Source organism: Mercurialis annua, linkage group LG1-X (assembly GCF_937616625.2).
Source record: "Mercurialis annua linkage group LG1-X, ddMerAnnu1.2, whole genome shotgun sequence".
NCBI classification, from domain to species: Eukaryota; Viridiplantae; Streptophyta; class Magnoliopsida; order Malpighiales; family Euphorbiaceae; genus Mercurialis; species Mercurialis annua.
In genome coordinates, this window is record NC_065570.1 from 66,276,243 (window position 1) to 66,291,917 (window position 15,675).

The 15,675-nt window shown below is 28.3% G+C and overlaps 2 long non-coding RNA genes across 2 annotated transcripts; both read left to right on the forward strand.

The window, feature by feature from the left end:
- Window positions 1–1,912: 1,912 nt before the first annotated feature.
- Window positions 1,913–4,640, forward strand: LOC130014624 (uncharacterized). The gene is made up of 5 exons (XR_007637519.2): window positions 1,913–2,085; window positions 2,175–2,240; window positions 2,343–2,429; window positions 3,737–3,811; window positions 4,216–4,640. It is a non-coding gene; the product is annotated as an uncharacterized LOC130014624 (long non-coding RNA).
- Window positions 4,641–9,399: 4,759 nt separating this feature from the next.
- Window positions 9,400–12,054, forward strand: LOC126665075 (uncharacterized). Its single transcript, XR_007637518.2, has 5 exons — window positions 9,400–9,572; window positions 9,662–9,727; window positions 9,830–9,916; window positions 11,224–11,298; window positions 11,703–12,054. It is a non-coding gene; the product is annotated as an uncharacterized LOC126665075 (long non-coding RNA).
- Window positions 12,055–15,675: the final 3,621 nt, after the last annotated feature.

A 15,675-nucleotide genomic window follows, 5' to 3' on the forward strand; every position in this document is an offset into this window, starting at 1 on the left:
GGTCAAATAAGCCTCTAACGTTTTTAAATTGTATCATCTAAGCCCTTCTTACTAACACCGAGGACCCTAACGTTTGTTTAATCGTATCAACGAGGAACCCTATGGAGGGCTCAGATGATACGATTTAAAAACGTTAGGGTCCTCGTCGACCCTTTCCGAACGTTGAGGGCCTACTTGATCTATAGGCTAAACTTTAGGGGCTTATTTGACCCTTTTCCCTTTAGAAAAAATACATTTTTTTATTATAAAAAAATATCAAACATAACCATAATTTTATATTATGAAATTACTCTAAGGCCATGTTTGGTTCATGGAATAGAATAATATGGGATAGAAAAGTTATTCCATAAGAAATGGAATAGCCATTCTTTAGTTTTTGAGAGGAGTGTTTATTCCACAAAATCATGGAATATCAATTCTTTGGAATACCTATTCTATGAACCAAAGCAAAGAATGGCCATTTTATACGGAATAGCTATTTCATTCCGCACCTATTCCATGAACCAAACATGGCCTAAGTAAAATTTATTTTAAATTAGTCTATAATTTATATTGGGGAAATATTTATTTTATCTCCTGAACTTGGAAAAAGAGAGCAATTAAGATTAAAATTATTACTTTGAAAAAAAGATGATCTAAATGTGATATTTTTTCTCGTTTTATGCTTTCATCTTTAAATTATTTAATAAATCTCCGCCACATTATTGTATAAAACACTCCAATTTTTTTGACACGTCATGTATAAGAGTAAAATGAGCCAAAATGCCAAGTTGGCTTTAATTAATTTTTTGTTCAACATTTAGGAGTAAAATGAATCTTTATTGAATTTAACTCTTAAACTAATAAGTATATGTTTCATTATTAAAATTATTAAAAAATCAATACTTGAAAAAAAATATTTAAATGTTATTACAATAAGACATGATTATCACCAAAATTACATAAGGTGTTTTATAAAAATTATTTCATCAGTATTAATAATTAAAAAATAAAATTAATTCTCTATGTAATCGAATAATGTTTTTAATAAAAAATGTAGTAATAATTTGTAAATATATCACTAAAAAGGTTTGATAAGCAAAATAAAAAAAATGATAATTTTGAGTATCTTCATGATCAATTTCCAAAATCTATCTATCTATATACTTATCTATACTATATATAAAAGCACGGATGGGGGGGGGGACAGACACATTTACGTTAATGTCCTTAATACTATTTAAATTATTATTCAATAATAATTATTCTACCTAAATATTAGCTAATTTAAACTACTTTCAATAGAATTAAAATACTCACCTATTTTATAGAATTTTATACCATATCTATCACTACAAACTTTTAATACTATTATAATTATAATTTAATAATAATTATTCTACCTAAATATTAGCTAATTTAAACTACTTTCAATAGAATTAAAATACTCACCTATTTTATAGAATTTTATACTATATCTATCACTACAAGCTTTTAAATAATTAAAAATTTTCCTAAATCCTTTTTATACAACTTAAACAATATTTATAACTGGAAAGTAATTGGCAATAATATCAAACCTCCTGTGATATCCCGTATTTTTTTTAAAATTTTTATTTTTTTCCGTCGAGGTTAGGTAAATTATTATTATTAAATATTTTTATTTAATTTTATCGAAATCACTCGTTGATTCGATCGTAGTTCGATTCGTGTGTGATTTGTATTATTATATTTAAAAAAAATAGGGAAAAAACAAAATATTTAGAGCCATGCATGCTAATGGTCCCATGCATACACCTACTCCTTTCTTTTCCACGTGAATATGGTGCATGGAAAGCCCATCATCATTTTGTGTTTGGCCATAATATAATTATAAAGCCCATTGTTTTAATTTGAAGCAGAAACTTATATTTCATAGCAGGTATAACAATTTCTGCGTTTTCCTTTTCTATTAATTCGTTTTCTTCCCATTTAGCCCAAAACAAATCCCTATATTTAAGCAACGTTTCTACCCAAAACTCTTCCCTACACTTTCCTCAAATCCTAGCCGTCTTCTACACTCCCTATCAATCACTCAAAGCATATGAAAATCTCAGCTTGTTCTCGGTAAGTTCTTGAGTTTTATTTTCAGTTTTAGTTAGAAACGACACTTACGTATTCTCATTCGTTCTTCCTCGTTATTGCGTATATTTCAGTTCCATTTTGTCATAGTCAAAGTAGACTCGATCCTCTACAAATCCCAACTTTTGTTTCGTCAAACGGTACGCAAACGAATCCGTATCAATCGCCGCCGTTTTACCGTTTTCAGGAAATTTTCTGTTTTATTTCTAATCGACCTCTCTGAATTTCAATCCGTTCCACAGCCGTTTGAAGATCGAAATCAGTTTCGTTTATTCCCCGTGATAGCAGACTTGTTCCTCTATGTTTCTACACTTTTCGTTCGTCAAACGGTACGTAAACGAACTCGTATTAATCGCCGCCGTCTCGCCGTTCTGTTTTGTATTAAACTGTGATTAAGTAATTTTTGGTTCTCTGCCGATTATGACCTTTCTTTTAAGTTGTTGATTTTGGTATCTAGGAGGATAGACTCTTGTGTTTTGGATCTTTGGTTCTTTAAATTCAAAACCAATGAATTTCTCATTTGATTTTTGTTCTTCGTTGATTGCTAGAACTCGGTTTCTGAGTTCTTAAAATTTGATTTGAATTCAAGATTGTTTAGTTAGATTAATGCTTATAGTAATTGTTTAAGGATTGTGAATTCCGCCTTGTGTTAAGGGTTTAAAGGCTTAAAGTATATTTGTAGGTAATTGATATTAGTTTTAATGTTGATGTTTGAATTAAACAAGTTAGCGGGTACACTCTGGGCAAAAACTGAGTTTGGTAATGTTGAATAAGGAAGATGGTTAAGAGGCAAGTAAGGTCCTTAGGTAATTATGTTTTTAATTAATTGATTCCTTAGCTTATTTAATTAGTGTTTTAGTAATTGGTTGTGATTTTAATCTACGGATTTAGTTCCGACTTATTAATTAGCAATTTAAATAGTTTTATTCTTTATAATTTGAAATTTACTTTGGGCATTAATATTTTAAATTTAAATTAATATAAATCTTATTTTAGTTTATATGCGATTTTATATTTGACTATATTAAATAAGAATTTGGAATTTATTTAATTCGAAAGTTTGCCAATTAGTTATATTATTTTTAAAACCTAAAAATAATTTTAAACATTAAAAAAATAATTATTATTAATTATTATTTAATTAATAATTTGAGATTTTTGACTTAGCGAGCTAAAGTGATATTTTAGTTTTATTTGGTTATTTAATTATTAGGAATATTTTGGCGATAATTATAATTACTTGGGTTGCAAGCTATTGAGTTCAATTTTGATATTAATTAATATTTTATTTAATATTATAATTATAAACTGTGGTTTATAATTCTGAAATATCAGTTGGATCGGTTTGGACTTGGGTCACCGACATGTGGGTTTAGTTTGGTAGGTTTGAAAAACTCAGCTAACCCACTATTTGAGGAATATATTTTATTTATCATTTAAATATTATTTTAATAATTTTTTCTGATTGGATTTAAGTGCAAACTCAATAGTCTTGAATTATTTACGGCATTATAATTTATTTGAGATTGTGTTTCTCTGTGACTTACCTGGCTTATTATTTGTGCTAGTCCTACGTGGTGTCTAGTATTCTTAAAGTTAGGGGTTGGAGCGATTTTAACGTATGATTTATTTTTAGACTCTTCGACTACTCGCGCTCCGGAGTCGAACCAGGGTTAGCTGTTTGCCAAAGTTTCACGTGGATAAGCAAGCAGTGAGTTTGTAGTGCTATTTACCGCTTTATTAAGTACCGCATCGTATTTTAATAATATTAAATGTTTGTGAACTGTTTTTACGGATTATGGATCTGGATTGAAACGAGCTACTCGATAGGCTTGTATCGAGACTGTGTGCACCGGTGAGTACTCTGGGAAACGGCAGACTAAAGTCTTGCTTACGCTGGTATATAATTATGACGAGGATTTGTTCCCGTCCACTCTGGGTTTATCAGTATGCTATGTCATACTTACGCTGGGATCATTTCAATACTGCTTTCCATAATCATATTATATTAGTATAAAAATGTTTTGATTTAAGGGTTTTAAACTTAATAAATGTAAATAGTATTGCGAACTCATCTCAGTATATCTGACCCCGTTGTTTTCCCAAATTTTCCAGGTTTATGATTTGAAAGCTGGTCCACTCCGATTTTTTTGATTCATCGGAGATTTTTATGTTATTAAACTAGTTTCTGTTTTCGAACTCTTAGACCGCAGTAGAACTAGTTTAGTTATTACATTTGATATTACACTTTGGGTTTGTCGATTTATTCGATTATTTATATTTGGCATGATTACTCTGGATTACGATGTTGTTATATATAAGGTATGCGGTTGAACATTTAAGATATTTAAATTATTTATATTTGAACTGCAATATAAATTGCTAGACCTAGGTTGGAGTCTCGGTTGCCCCCGAGCAGTTTTCTGCAGGTTTAAATGTTTATTTGATTTCCGCGAGGCTTGCTACGGGTTTTGGTACAACCATACCCATACCCTAGCGCCGGTCACGATTCATGAAATTGGGTCGTGACAAAGTTGGTATCAGAGCTTTAGTTTCGAACGCCAATTTTTTTTTTGCATGTTATGTGTTTATCGTTTTAAGGCATGTTAAGTGTTATTATTGTGTCATAGGATCTACTGCGGAATTAGGTTCATGTCTTGTCTTTGAAACGTCATCTTTTGATTTTAAAACTTTCTGCCTACAACGATAGGATTGCGTCAAGTCAGACATTATTTTTGCTTTGATTTGATGCTTTTATTGATGTTATTTCACTTGGATGATTCTAATTGCTTTTGATTTCTCGGGAAATCTTATTTGGTAATTTTCTTTAAGTCATGCATTGGCATGATGTTATTTTCTTTTCATGTTGTTGATGTGTTTTACTGGGTGATAGTATCCTGTCTTTTATACCTTTAATTAATTGTTGAGGTTGAATTATTTTGTGAGTATTTTTGGCGTTGGCCGAGAGTCTTGAGTTTAAAAATGATATTTTGTCAGATTTGACATTGTTTCGGGTTTAAATTATTTTTAATTGATTTTTTTTTCTTCTCCACGTTTTGTGGATTACGTTGCTGGCCACGTATTGGTTTTAAATTTCCTTAAGAAAATTTCTTTGGCCTAACTGGTATTATGACCCATATAGTTCAATGGGTAGTCTGTACATGACACCCTAATATATTATTTTCCGTAATTTCACCAGTGAAATGAAATCCGTTTATTTCAAAGTTTTACATTTGACTAAGGATTGAAAAAGGGTTGTTATTTTGAAGTAAAATGAAATTCTTGTATTTTAAAAATAAAAATGTTGGTGTTTTCAAAATGATTGTTTTGAAATAATATATTTTAAAGGCGATACCAATTTGATAATTTAATATTAATTTTGTAATTTTACCATATTTCGATTTGTCGACACTTTGGCGTTGTTGGTCTTATGATTGATTTACTAATTTTGATTGAAGCCAATATTTCTGAAAGATTGTTAAAGAATAATTGTTTTTCCACTTGGGCGATGAGTTGATGTTATTACTTTGGGTAACGTCGAGCTACCTATTTTGAAAATATTGAGATTCATTTTCAAAAGGTTTTTTTTTCGGATTTGAAAATGTGTCGTATAAGTTTTATAAATGGTTATTGCGGTTTTGACTTGGGTCATCCAAATTTGGAGATGAGCTTGGAAGTTTTAATTACTCGGCTAACTCGATGATTTATAAATTGAGGCGTTTGGAAAAATTTATAATCATTTTTTTATAAAAGCAGTTTTCCGGAAAATGACTTTTAAAACTGTGGGGTTCGACATGAACTCAAAATCTATTTTGTTAATTTTATATTTCGAACTAGGTTCAGATGCGTACTTTCGGATCAATATCAGAAATTGTCTTGATCTGATTTGACGTTTTGAGCATGTTATTACATTATTTAATATTTTAATCATTTTTGGGCTATTTGGCTTTTTGCCATCTCGGTATGAATTTGTTGATCAGATAAGATGTTGCATGCTAAATTCTTTTGGTAATAAGTTGTTTACCTACTCTAATGATGATTTGTTTTATTGCATGATTCTTGGATGGCTTTTAGTTGTGTAAAAAAAAAAAAAAAAAAAATTCATGACTTATATTACTGTGCTCTTATTAAGTCTCTCCTTTTTTGGTTAAGTTATAACATAGTAGTAATTATTCTTGTTTGCCTCACTGTGTGGAGTATCACTTGAGGACATTACGTTCTTGCTTTCTTTGGCTCAATTTCGGTGTTGGTGTTGATGAGCGATTTGAACCTTTGTTTAGACCCTGCGATTATTTTAGATGTTGTAAATGGTTTAGCGGGATTTAACGTTTGAACCTTGGGAATCTAGATCATTGAGTTCTATATCAAGAAATTTGAGAAGCGACATTTCACAATTGTTAGTGGATTCTGTATAAGAATCTATCTAGGTTTGAGGATGGTGTTGTGAGATAATATTACTCAACACTGGTGGAATATTCTAATCGTGGGTGTTGCCTTATGCGTTAAGCTTCGAGCATTATCCGTTTAGGTTGAGTTCGTTGTGAGAGATTCGGAGTATTGACATTTTCGGCTGTTGGCATTCTAGGAATAGTTATGGAATATGTAGATCGAGGTTGATCAGTGTAGTAATACACTGGTATTTTCACTTAGGTAGATCGGTGAAATACCGAAACTGATGGTGGAGCTGTGAACGTGGTCGTGTTACCTTGTTGTCATTGGAAAAAAATTCAATGTGATGTGAGGTGGAACTCGTTTTAGATAAATTTTAGTTTCATTTTTGATTTGAGTTATTTTCGTTAATGACGATTCAGATTGGTGGACTATGATAATGGAGATGCGCAAATATGTCAAGATGGACGAGTGCACGTCTCACAGAGTGTTATGTCTAGAAAAATATTTCGAAGGAAAATTGATTTCAAATGTTAACTTGTTAAAGTAATTGAAATGTTTTTATCACATAATTGTGCTCAGACATGTCATGGACATGCATTTGAAATGTCACAAATAGGGAACTGCATTGAGCATTGAGTATGATTACTAATTAAAAGAGAAATAAATAATTGATACATGCATTTAGAACATTCATCACGGCATTAAATTATTAGAGTTGAATGCAACTCTTTGGGGATGAGAGCTGTCATCACCCTGGCGCACAATTATGTAAAATAAATTTTATCAGTAAGACTTTTTAGGAAAAATGTTTTGTTATAAACTCGCGAAATATATTTTGAAAATGGTGTTTAAAAAGTCGATGAACTTCAAACGATTTTGAAATTTTTATCTGGTGGTTATCTAGACATGTACTCTGTGATGATGGTTGATTTAAGAGAAATACATTGTAAGGATTTATTCAATATTGTCGGAGTATCAATATTTGGTAAATAGGAGCCATGGTTATAAGGTTGCACTCGAGGTTTAGATCGGATTAAAGGATTGTGTCAACTTAGAGTATATAATTTGAGGAGATTTATATTTAAGGAAATTGGTTATGCTCTGCGTGTTTATTTACACTGAAAGATTTAAAAGCAATTTTATTTTAACAGATTTGATTTATGTCCAAAAGGTTTTGATACCGATATGGAAATTATTTCGTAAACGAATGGATTCTTTTTGAAAAAATAAATTCTTTTTGAAAAAAGTGATGAAATAATGTCAGTTTTGATTTAAAAGTGGATTTTAAGATTTTTTTTTTCTAAATGAACGATTTAATCGTGAATTTATATTAAAAGTAAGGGTCGGTTATGGTTTCAAATTGGTAGTGTTTTGATTATGTTGACGCGTTACGAAAATGGAGGATTTTTCAACAGGTTAATTATTTTCGGTTGAAAATAAAATTTAAACTGGAGATGCTACTAAATTCAAATTAAAGGCAGATGGTGTTATTTATATCTGTGTTTACGGAAAGCGTTATTTCTATAAAAAATTTTATTTTGAGCATAACCAATAAACTAATTAATTGCGACTGGATTCTAATTGATCTTCTGTAGGATTCGAGGTTATCGTGAGAAAAAAAAATTGAGGATGAAATATTTGTTGTCAGGAGTTTAAGTTATGTATTCCTTAGAATTGGTGTGCTTCTGATCTTAGTTAGTTGAACTAGAAAGAGTCTAGCGGTATTTAGTTTTCAGTCATTATTTTATGAGAGCATATTCGATCAGAATGACATTTTGATTTGCTGTTAAGTCTATTCTGTGAGGTGATTAGTGTTGTGACCACTTTAAGTGATATAATGCGTAGGCGTTAAGGGATGTAAAACTAATTCACGTAAGAGTGTCGGTATGTTTCGGTTTGTAATATTGGAGTTTAGATTAGTTTGATTCCATTTGAATCTTGAGATTTTCCCTACAATTGTAGTGTTACTTTGGTAGTCTTTGAGATTTGAGTCTGTTAATTTAAATTTTCCTCGTTAGCATATCGGTTATTTTTCAAATGGAAATAAATTTCTAATTCGTTCACTCGTGGTGTTTAAGAAGTCGTTTGAGGTACCAAATTTTTGAACTAAGAATTTTTCGCGTATGCGTGTGGTGATCATTCGAATTTTCGACTCAGTTTTAAATTCGAAGTCGTATTTCTATAAGTTGGGGAGAATGTCCGTAAAATTTTCAGCGTGTTTTCAGTTATATTATGTTTTGTTTCGATTGACTCTCCACAGTTGTCGTTGTGATAGAATGACCTTGGGTTAGAGTTTGGTTTAATCTATTGAATTTGCGGTGGTGTTTTGCTTAGGTTGATTTAGGCGGTTTTTATTTCGTTTCCGTTGAGTCATCACCTGGTCATAAAGTGATTTTGGAAATCAGAATTAATATGCGTAGTAGTCTCTTTCGTTCCGTTGAGGACGCGTTGCCCCGTATTTTTGAGTTACATGTGATTCCATACGTGCTATAATTGATTTTATATGACTTTAGGGTTGTAGTAAATTCGAGGACGAATTTTTAATAAGTTCGGGAGAATGTGATATCCCGTATTTTTTTTAAAATTTTTATTTTTTTCCGTCGAGGTTAGGTAAATTATTATTATTAAATATTTTTATTTAATTTTATCGGAATCACTCGTTGATTCGATCGTAGTTCGATTCGTGTGTGATTTGTATTATTATATTTAAAAAAAATAGGGAAAAAACAAAATATTTAGAGCCATGCATGCTAATGGTCCCATGCATACACCTACTCCTTTCTTTTCCACGTGAATATGGTGCATGGAAAGCCCATCATCATTTTGTGTTTGGCCATAATATAATTATAAAGCCCATTGTTTTAATTTGAAGCAGAAACTTATATTTCATAGCAGGTATAACAATTTCTGCGTTTTCCTTTTCTATTAATTCGTTTTCTTCCCATTTAGCCCAAAACAAATCCCTATATTTAAGCAACGTTTCTACCCAAAACTCTTCCCTACACTTTCCTCAAATCCTAGCCGTCTTCTACACTCCCTATCAATCACTCAAAGCATATGAAAATCTCAGCTTGTTCTCGGTAAGTTCTTGAGTTTTATTTTCAGTTTTAGTTAGAAACGACACTTACGTATTCTCATTCGTTCTTCCTCGTTATTGCGTATATTTCAGTTCCATTTTGTCATAGTCAAAGTAGACTCGATCCTCTACAAATCCCAACTTTTGTTTCGTCAAACGGTACGCAAACGAATCCGTATCAATCGCCGCCGTTTTACCGTTTTCAGGAAATTTTCTGTTTTATTTCTAATCGACCTCTCTGAATTTCAATCCGTTCCACAGCCGTTTGAAGATCGAAATCAGTTTCGTTTATTCCCCGTGATAGCAGACTTGTTCCTCTATGTTTCTACACTTTTCGTTCGTCAAACGGTACGTAAACGAACTCGTATTAATCGCCGCCGTCTCGCCGTTCTGTTTTGTATTAAACTGTGATTAAGTAATTTTTGGTTCTCTGCCGATTATGACCTTTCTTTTAAGTTGTTGATTTTGGTATCTAGGAGGATAGACTCTTGTGTTTTGGATCTTTGGTTCTTTAAATTCAAAACCAATGAATTTCTCATTTGATTTTTGTTCTTCGTTGATTGCTAGAACTCGGTTTCTGAGTTCTTAAAATTTGATTTGAATTCAAGATTGTTTAGTTAGATTAATGCTTATAGTAATTGTTTAAGGATTGTGAATTCCGCCTTGTGTTAAGGGTTTAAAGGCTTAAAGTATATTTGTAGGTAATTGATATTAGTTTTAATGTTGATGTTTGAATTAAACAAGTTAGCGGGTACACTCTGGGCAAAAACTGAGTTTGGTAATGTTGAATAAGGAAGATGGTTAAGAGGCAAGTAAGGTCCTTAGGTAATTATGTTTTTAATTAATTGATTCCTTAGCTTATTTAATTAGTGTTTTAGTAATTGGTTGTGATTTTAATCTACGGATTTAGTTCCGACTTATTAATTAGCAATTTAAATAGTTTTATTCTTTATAATTTGAAATTTACTTTGGGCATTAATATTTTAAATTTAAATTAATATAAATCTTATTTTAGTTTATATGCGATTTTATATTTGACTATATTAAATAAGAATTTGGAATTTATTTAATTCGAAAGTTTGCCAATTAGTTATATTATTTTTAAAACCTAAAAATAATTTTAAACATTAAAAAAATAATTATTATTAATTATTATTTAATTAATAATTTGAGATTTTTGACTTAGCGAGCTAAAGTGATATTTTAGTTTTATTTGGTTATTTAATTATTAGGAATATTTTGGCGATAATTATAATTACTTGGGTTGCAAGCTATTGAGTTCAATTTTGATATTAATTAATATTTTATTTAATATTATAATTATAAACTGTGGTTTATAATTCTGAAATATCAGTTGGATCGGTTTGGACTTGGGTCACCGACATGTGGGTTTAGTTTGGTAGGTTTGAAAAACTCAGCTAACCCACTATTTGAGGAATATATTTTATTTATCATTTAAATATTATTTTAATAATTTTTTCTGATTGGATTTAAGTGCAAACTCAATAGTCTTGAATTATTTACGGCATTATAATTTATTTGAGATTGTGTTTCTCTGTGACTTACCTGGCTTATTATTTGTGCTAGTCCTACGTGGTGTCTAGTATTCTTAAAGTTAGGGGTTGGAGCGATTTTAACGTATGATTTATTTTTAGACTCTTCGACTACTCGCGCTCCGGAGTCGAACCAGGGTTAGCTGTTTGCCAAAGTTTCACGTGGATAAGCAAGCAGTGAGTTTGTAGTGCTATTTACCGCTTTATTAAGTACTGCATCGTATTTTAATAATATTAAATGTTTGTGAACTGTTTTTACGGATTATGGATCTGGATTGAAACGAGCTACTCGATAGGCTTGTATCGAGACTGTGTGCACCGGTGAGTACTCTGGGAAACGGCAGACTAAAGTCTTGCTTACGCTGGTATATAATTATGACGAGGATTTGTTCCCGTCCACTCTGGGTTTATCAGTATGCTATGTCATACTTACGCTGGGATCATTTCAATACTGCTTTCCATAATCATATTATATTAGTATAAAAATGTTTTGATTTAAGGGTTTTAAACTTAATAAATGTAAATAGTATTGCGAACTCATCTCAGTATATCTGACCCCGTTGTTTTCCCAAATTTTCCAGGTTTATGATTTGAAAGCTGGTCCACTCCGATTTTTTTGATTCATCGGAGATTTTTATGTTATTAAACTAGTTTCTGTTTTCGAACTCTTAGACCGCAGTAGAACTAGTTTAGTTATTACATTTGATATTACACTTTGGGTTTGTCGATTTATTCGATTATTTATATTTGGCATGATTACTCTGGATTACGATGTTGTTATATATAAGGTATGCGGTTGAACATTTAAGATATTTAAATTATTTATATTTGAACTGCAATATAAATTGCTAGACCTAGGTTGGAGTCTCGGTTGCCCCCGAGCAGTTTTCTGCAGGTTTAAATGTTTATTTGATTTCCGCGAGGCTTGCTACGGGTTTTGGTACAACCATACCCATACCCTAGCGCCGGTCACGATTCATGAAATTGGGTCGTGACACCTCCAGTATCAGTAGTGCGTCTCATTAGTTCTAAATATCTATCTAATGTTGGCAACAATACAAGAACATAAATAATGTAAGTAGACGATTGATTAATTAATTATAATGTGTTAGTACATTTAAAAAATATAAGTTGTTTTATTCAAATCAATTACTGAACTTCTAATTCATCTCAAATTCCAATTGTATTATTTTTTAATTATTGAATAAATATTTTATTATAATTAATTAATGATCATAAAATTAGAAGTATTAACATGACATTTAATACATACAACAAATTTATTCATTCTTCAATTAATTGTTTTACTACAATTAATGATTTAAATCTGTAAAACCTGCCACTAATAGATTACCAGTATCACTTCTAACTTAAGTCCCCCATGTGTTTTATTATATTACATAATTATTATTGTTTTTGTTAAACCATCTTTTTAAATTAATAGTAAAAATAAATATTATGACTTTTCTCTTTAGATTGAAAATTACTATTACAATTTTTTTACTTTATATGTTAGTTTTTTATTCTACTTTGTAATATATAATAAATTAATAAAATATAAATTAACAAATCACATTAAGAGAAACGTGCAAAAATAAAAAAATAACAAAAACCAATTGTTTTGATATTATTTTTAAATTTTATAATAAATAGTAACAAAAATTCTTACTAATTTAACAAAAATTATACATAAAATAAATAATATAATTATAATAAATTTAACTTAAATAATTAATTATAAATAAATGTTATTGACATCAATGATTTTAAAAATGAATAAATAGAAGTATTAAAATTGTTTGTAATAAATATTCTAACTAATTTATTATTAATTTATTATTGATTACAAATAAAATAAAACAACATAATATAATTATAAAAAATTTAATTAATATAATAAATCGACGAGTCATATTACGAGTCATATTACAATTTCCAAAATCTATCTATCTATATACTTATATAATAAAGAGTGTCAACATAGCCCTCTTATTGATTATCAATAAATTAATCTTTAAAAAATATAATTAATTTTATCATATTTTATATAAAATATTTATTTAAATTTTATTATTTTAATATTATAATCTATTTGATTACTTAATATACAATTTATTATCAAAATTGCTAATATTAGAAATAGTCAATACCTTTAAAAGAATTATTCCAAACATTAAAATAAATTTTTATTTTATTAGTTTGCATATTTTTTTCATATTTTTTAATATATATTTTTTAACAAATTAATTATTTAAATAAATATTAATTTGATTCCGTATAAATACGTGGAAATTACAACTAGTTTGTTAGACTTTTAAGTTCCGCATAAATTTTTTTAAGATTAAAATGATAATCTTAATTAATGAATATTATCAATGTCCAGAACATAATCGTCTTTCATAAGTAGTCTATAATTATATTTGTACGTTTACTTAATGAAATCATAAATCTAAGTTGACGGATTGTTAGTCAGATTCTTATTGTCTATCCACAATAAATTACTAAAATAATTGGTGAACATTAGCGCATGATAGTGACTTTAAAAATAAGCCAACATGCAATTATAATTAATTATTCACAAATTTAAAACTTTTAAACTCGATGCTAGTAAATAATCATGGCTTCAAAAAAATTGTTAATTTTCTCGCTCTCTAAAAAAAGCTCTCCCTTCTTTCTAAAAACTCTCTCATCTTAATCTCGTTGAGGGTGGGAGAAGATGATTTCCAATCTTAATCGAAAAATCATCTTTTTTCCATCCAAATTATTACTATCTCTACGATTTTCTTTATATTTATGTGTTTTTATATTTATAAATTTTTTTGGATCTAAAATTTTATTAAGGCTTGTTATAGTTTTTATTAAATGTTCTTGATAATTAAAGGTGTTGTGAGATAAAAATTTACTTTTTAAAAATTTTTTTGAACACGAAAATCGGAAAATATGAATTTTCAACAAATCTAACGGTCTAAATATAACTTTTGAATATATTAAAGATGAGACTTGAAAAGTTTGAAATTTAAAAAATTAAGCGGTTTCAAAATCGTAATTTCAATATTTTTATATTTGGATGATCTTTTGATGGTTGAAAAGACCCTATTCGATAATTGTATCAAACATCTCTCACCATTAATCTCGATTAGTTCTTTCAATTTGTTGATTAACTATTCCTTTATGTAATTTTTATTTTATAAATAGAAGTTTTAGTCTTTGAAAAAAAATGACTTATACTTAATAACTAGCATTAGGCCCGCGCGTTGCACGGTTTTTGTTTAATTCTTTTATTAATATTAATTTTTTTATTGATTTTAATTTAAAAAATCTAATTAATAATTATAAAAATTCTATATAATCTATATAAATTTTTAAATACTACATATTTTATATATCTAGGGACACAAACATATCTATGTAATTTTCTACAATATAAACAGATAAAAAAAATTAATATTAAAATTGTATATTAAAATTCTAAAAAAACCCATGATTTTATTAAATTATTTTTAATTATATATAATATACTATATATTTTTTTCATATTACATTAAATATAGACATGTACTATTTTTGAATTATTTTCTTTACCAATCGTCCTCAATTTTTAATTTTTTATTAGATGATAATAAATGTTATGCATAATTGTCAAATTTTATATAGATTTATAATATTTTTTATTGAATGATTACTAATATTTTAAAAAGATTGATAAGAATTTCAATCTCTATCTTTATCAAATCTTAAGAAATCTAATGTTTATAAGTTATCCTTATTAATATACATTACAGTCTTTGAATTTTAACAAAAAAATATAAAATTTTTTTTTTTTTTTTGCTTTTAGATATTTTTCTGTTTGCTTTTGATGGTTTTTTTTACCTTATTTTTTGTTGTCCGAAATATAATATTCAAATTCAAGTTCTAAAAATATTTTTATCAGAAATAGTAAGTGATAGTGATAACTGATAAGAAAGGGTCAACATTATTAATTACTACAATAGTGGTTTATGGGCAATTCAAAAGAATTTTAACATTAGTGACATATTAAAAACTCCTTTTATATTTCCAATAGTAATTATTAGTAAACCTAATGAAAAATAATGAACTACGTAATGGTTGTCATAAGCTAAAATTAATTTTCTTATTCCTTTGTATTTTGAATCTTATAAAAATAAAATTAATCAACCAAAAAATCTAAATAAGTAAAGTAATCAAATTAATTGTTAATTAATGGTAAATTTGTTACCATGTGTCAAATATTTAATATAAGGTCATAAATTATCAATAATTATGTCAAACCACATTTATTATCAATAATTTATTAATTTTTAAGCATATAATAAATTATATCGAATAATATTTTTTTCTTAATTAGAATAATTTTTATTTTTATTTTCGGTTTATTGTTGAATACCAAAAAAAAAAAAACAATGTAACAATTATAAAGTACATATAATACAAAATTGGTTTAGGAAGTGACATTGATTACGATATTAATTTACTTTATTCAACATATCATTTTAAATACAATTACTAAATAATTATGATAGTTAATGATGGTAA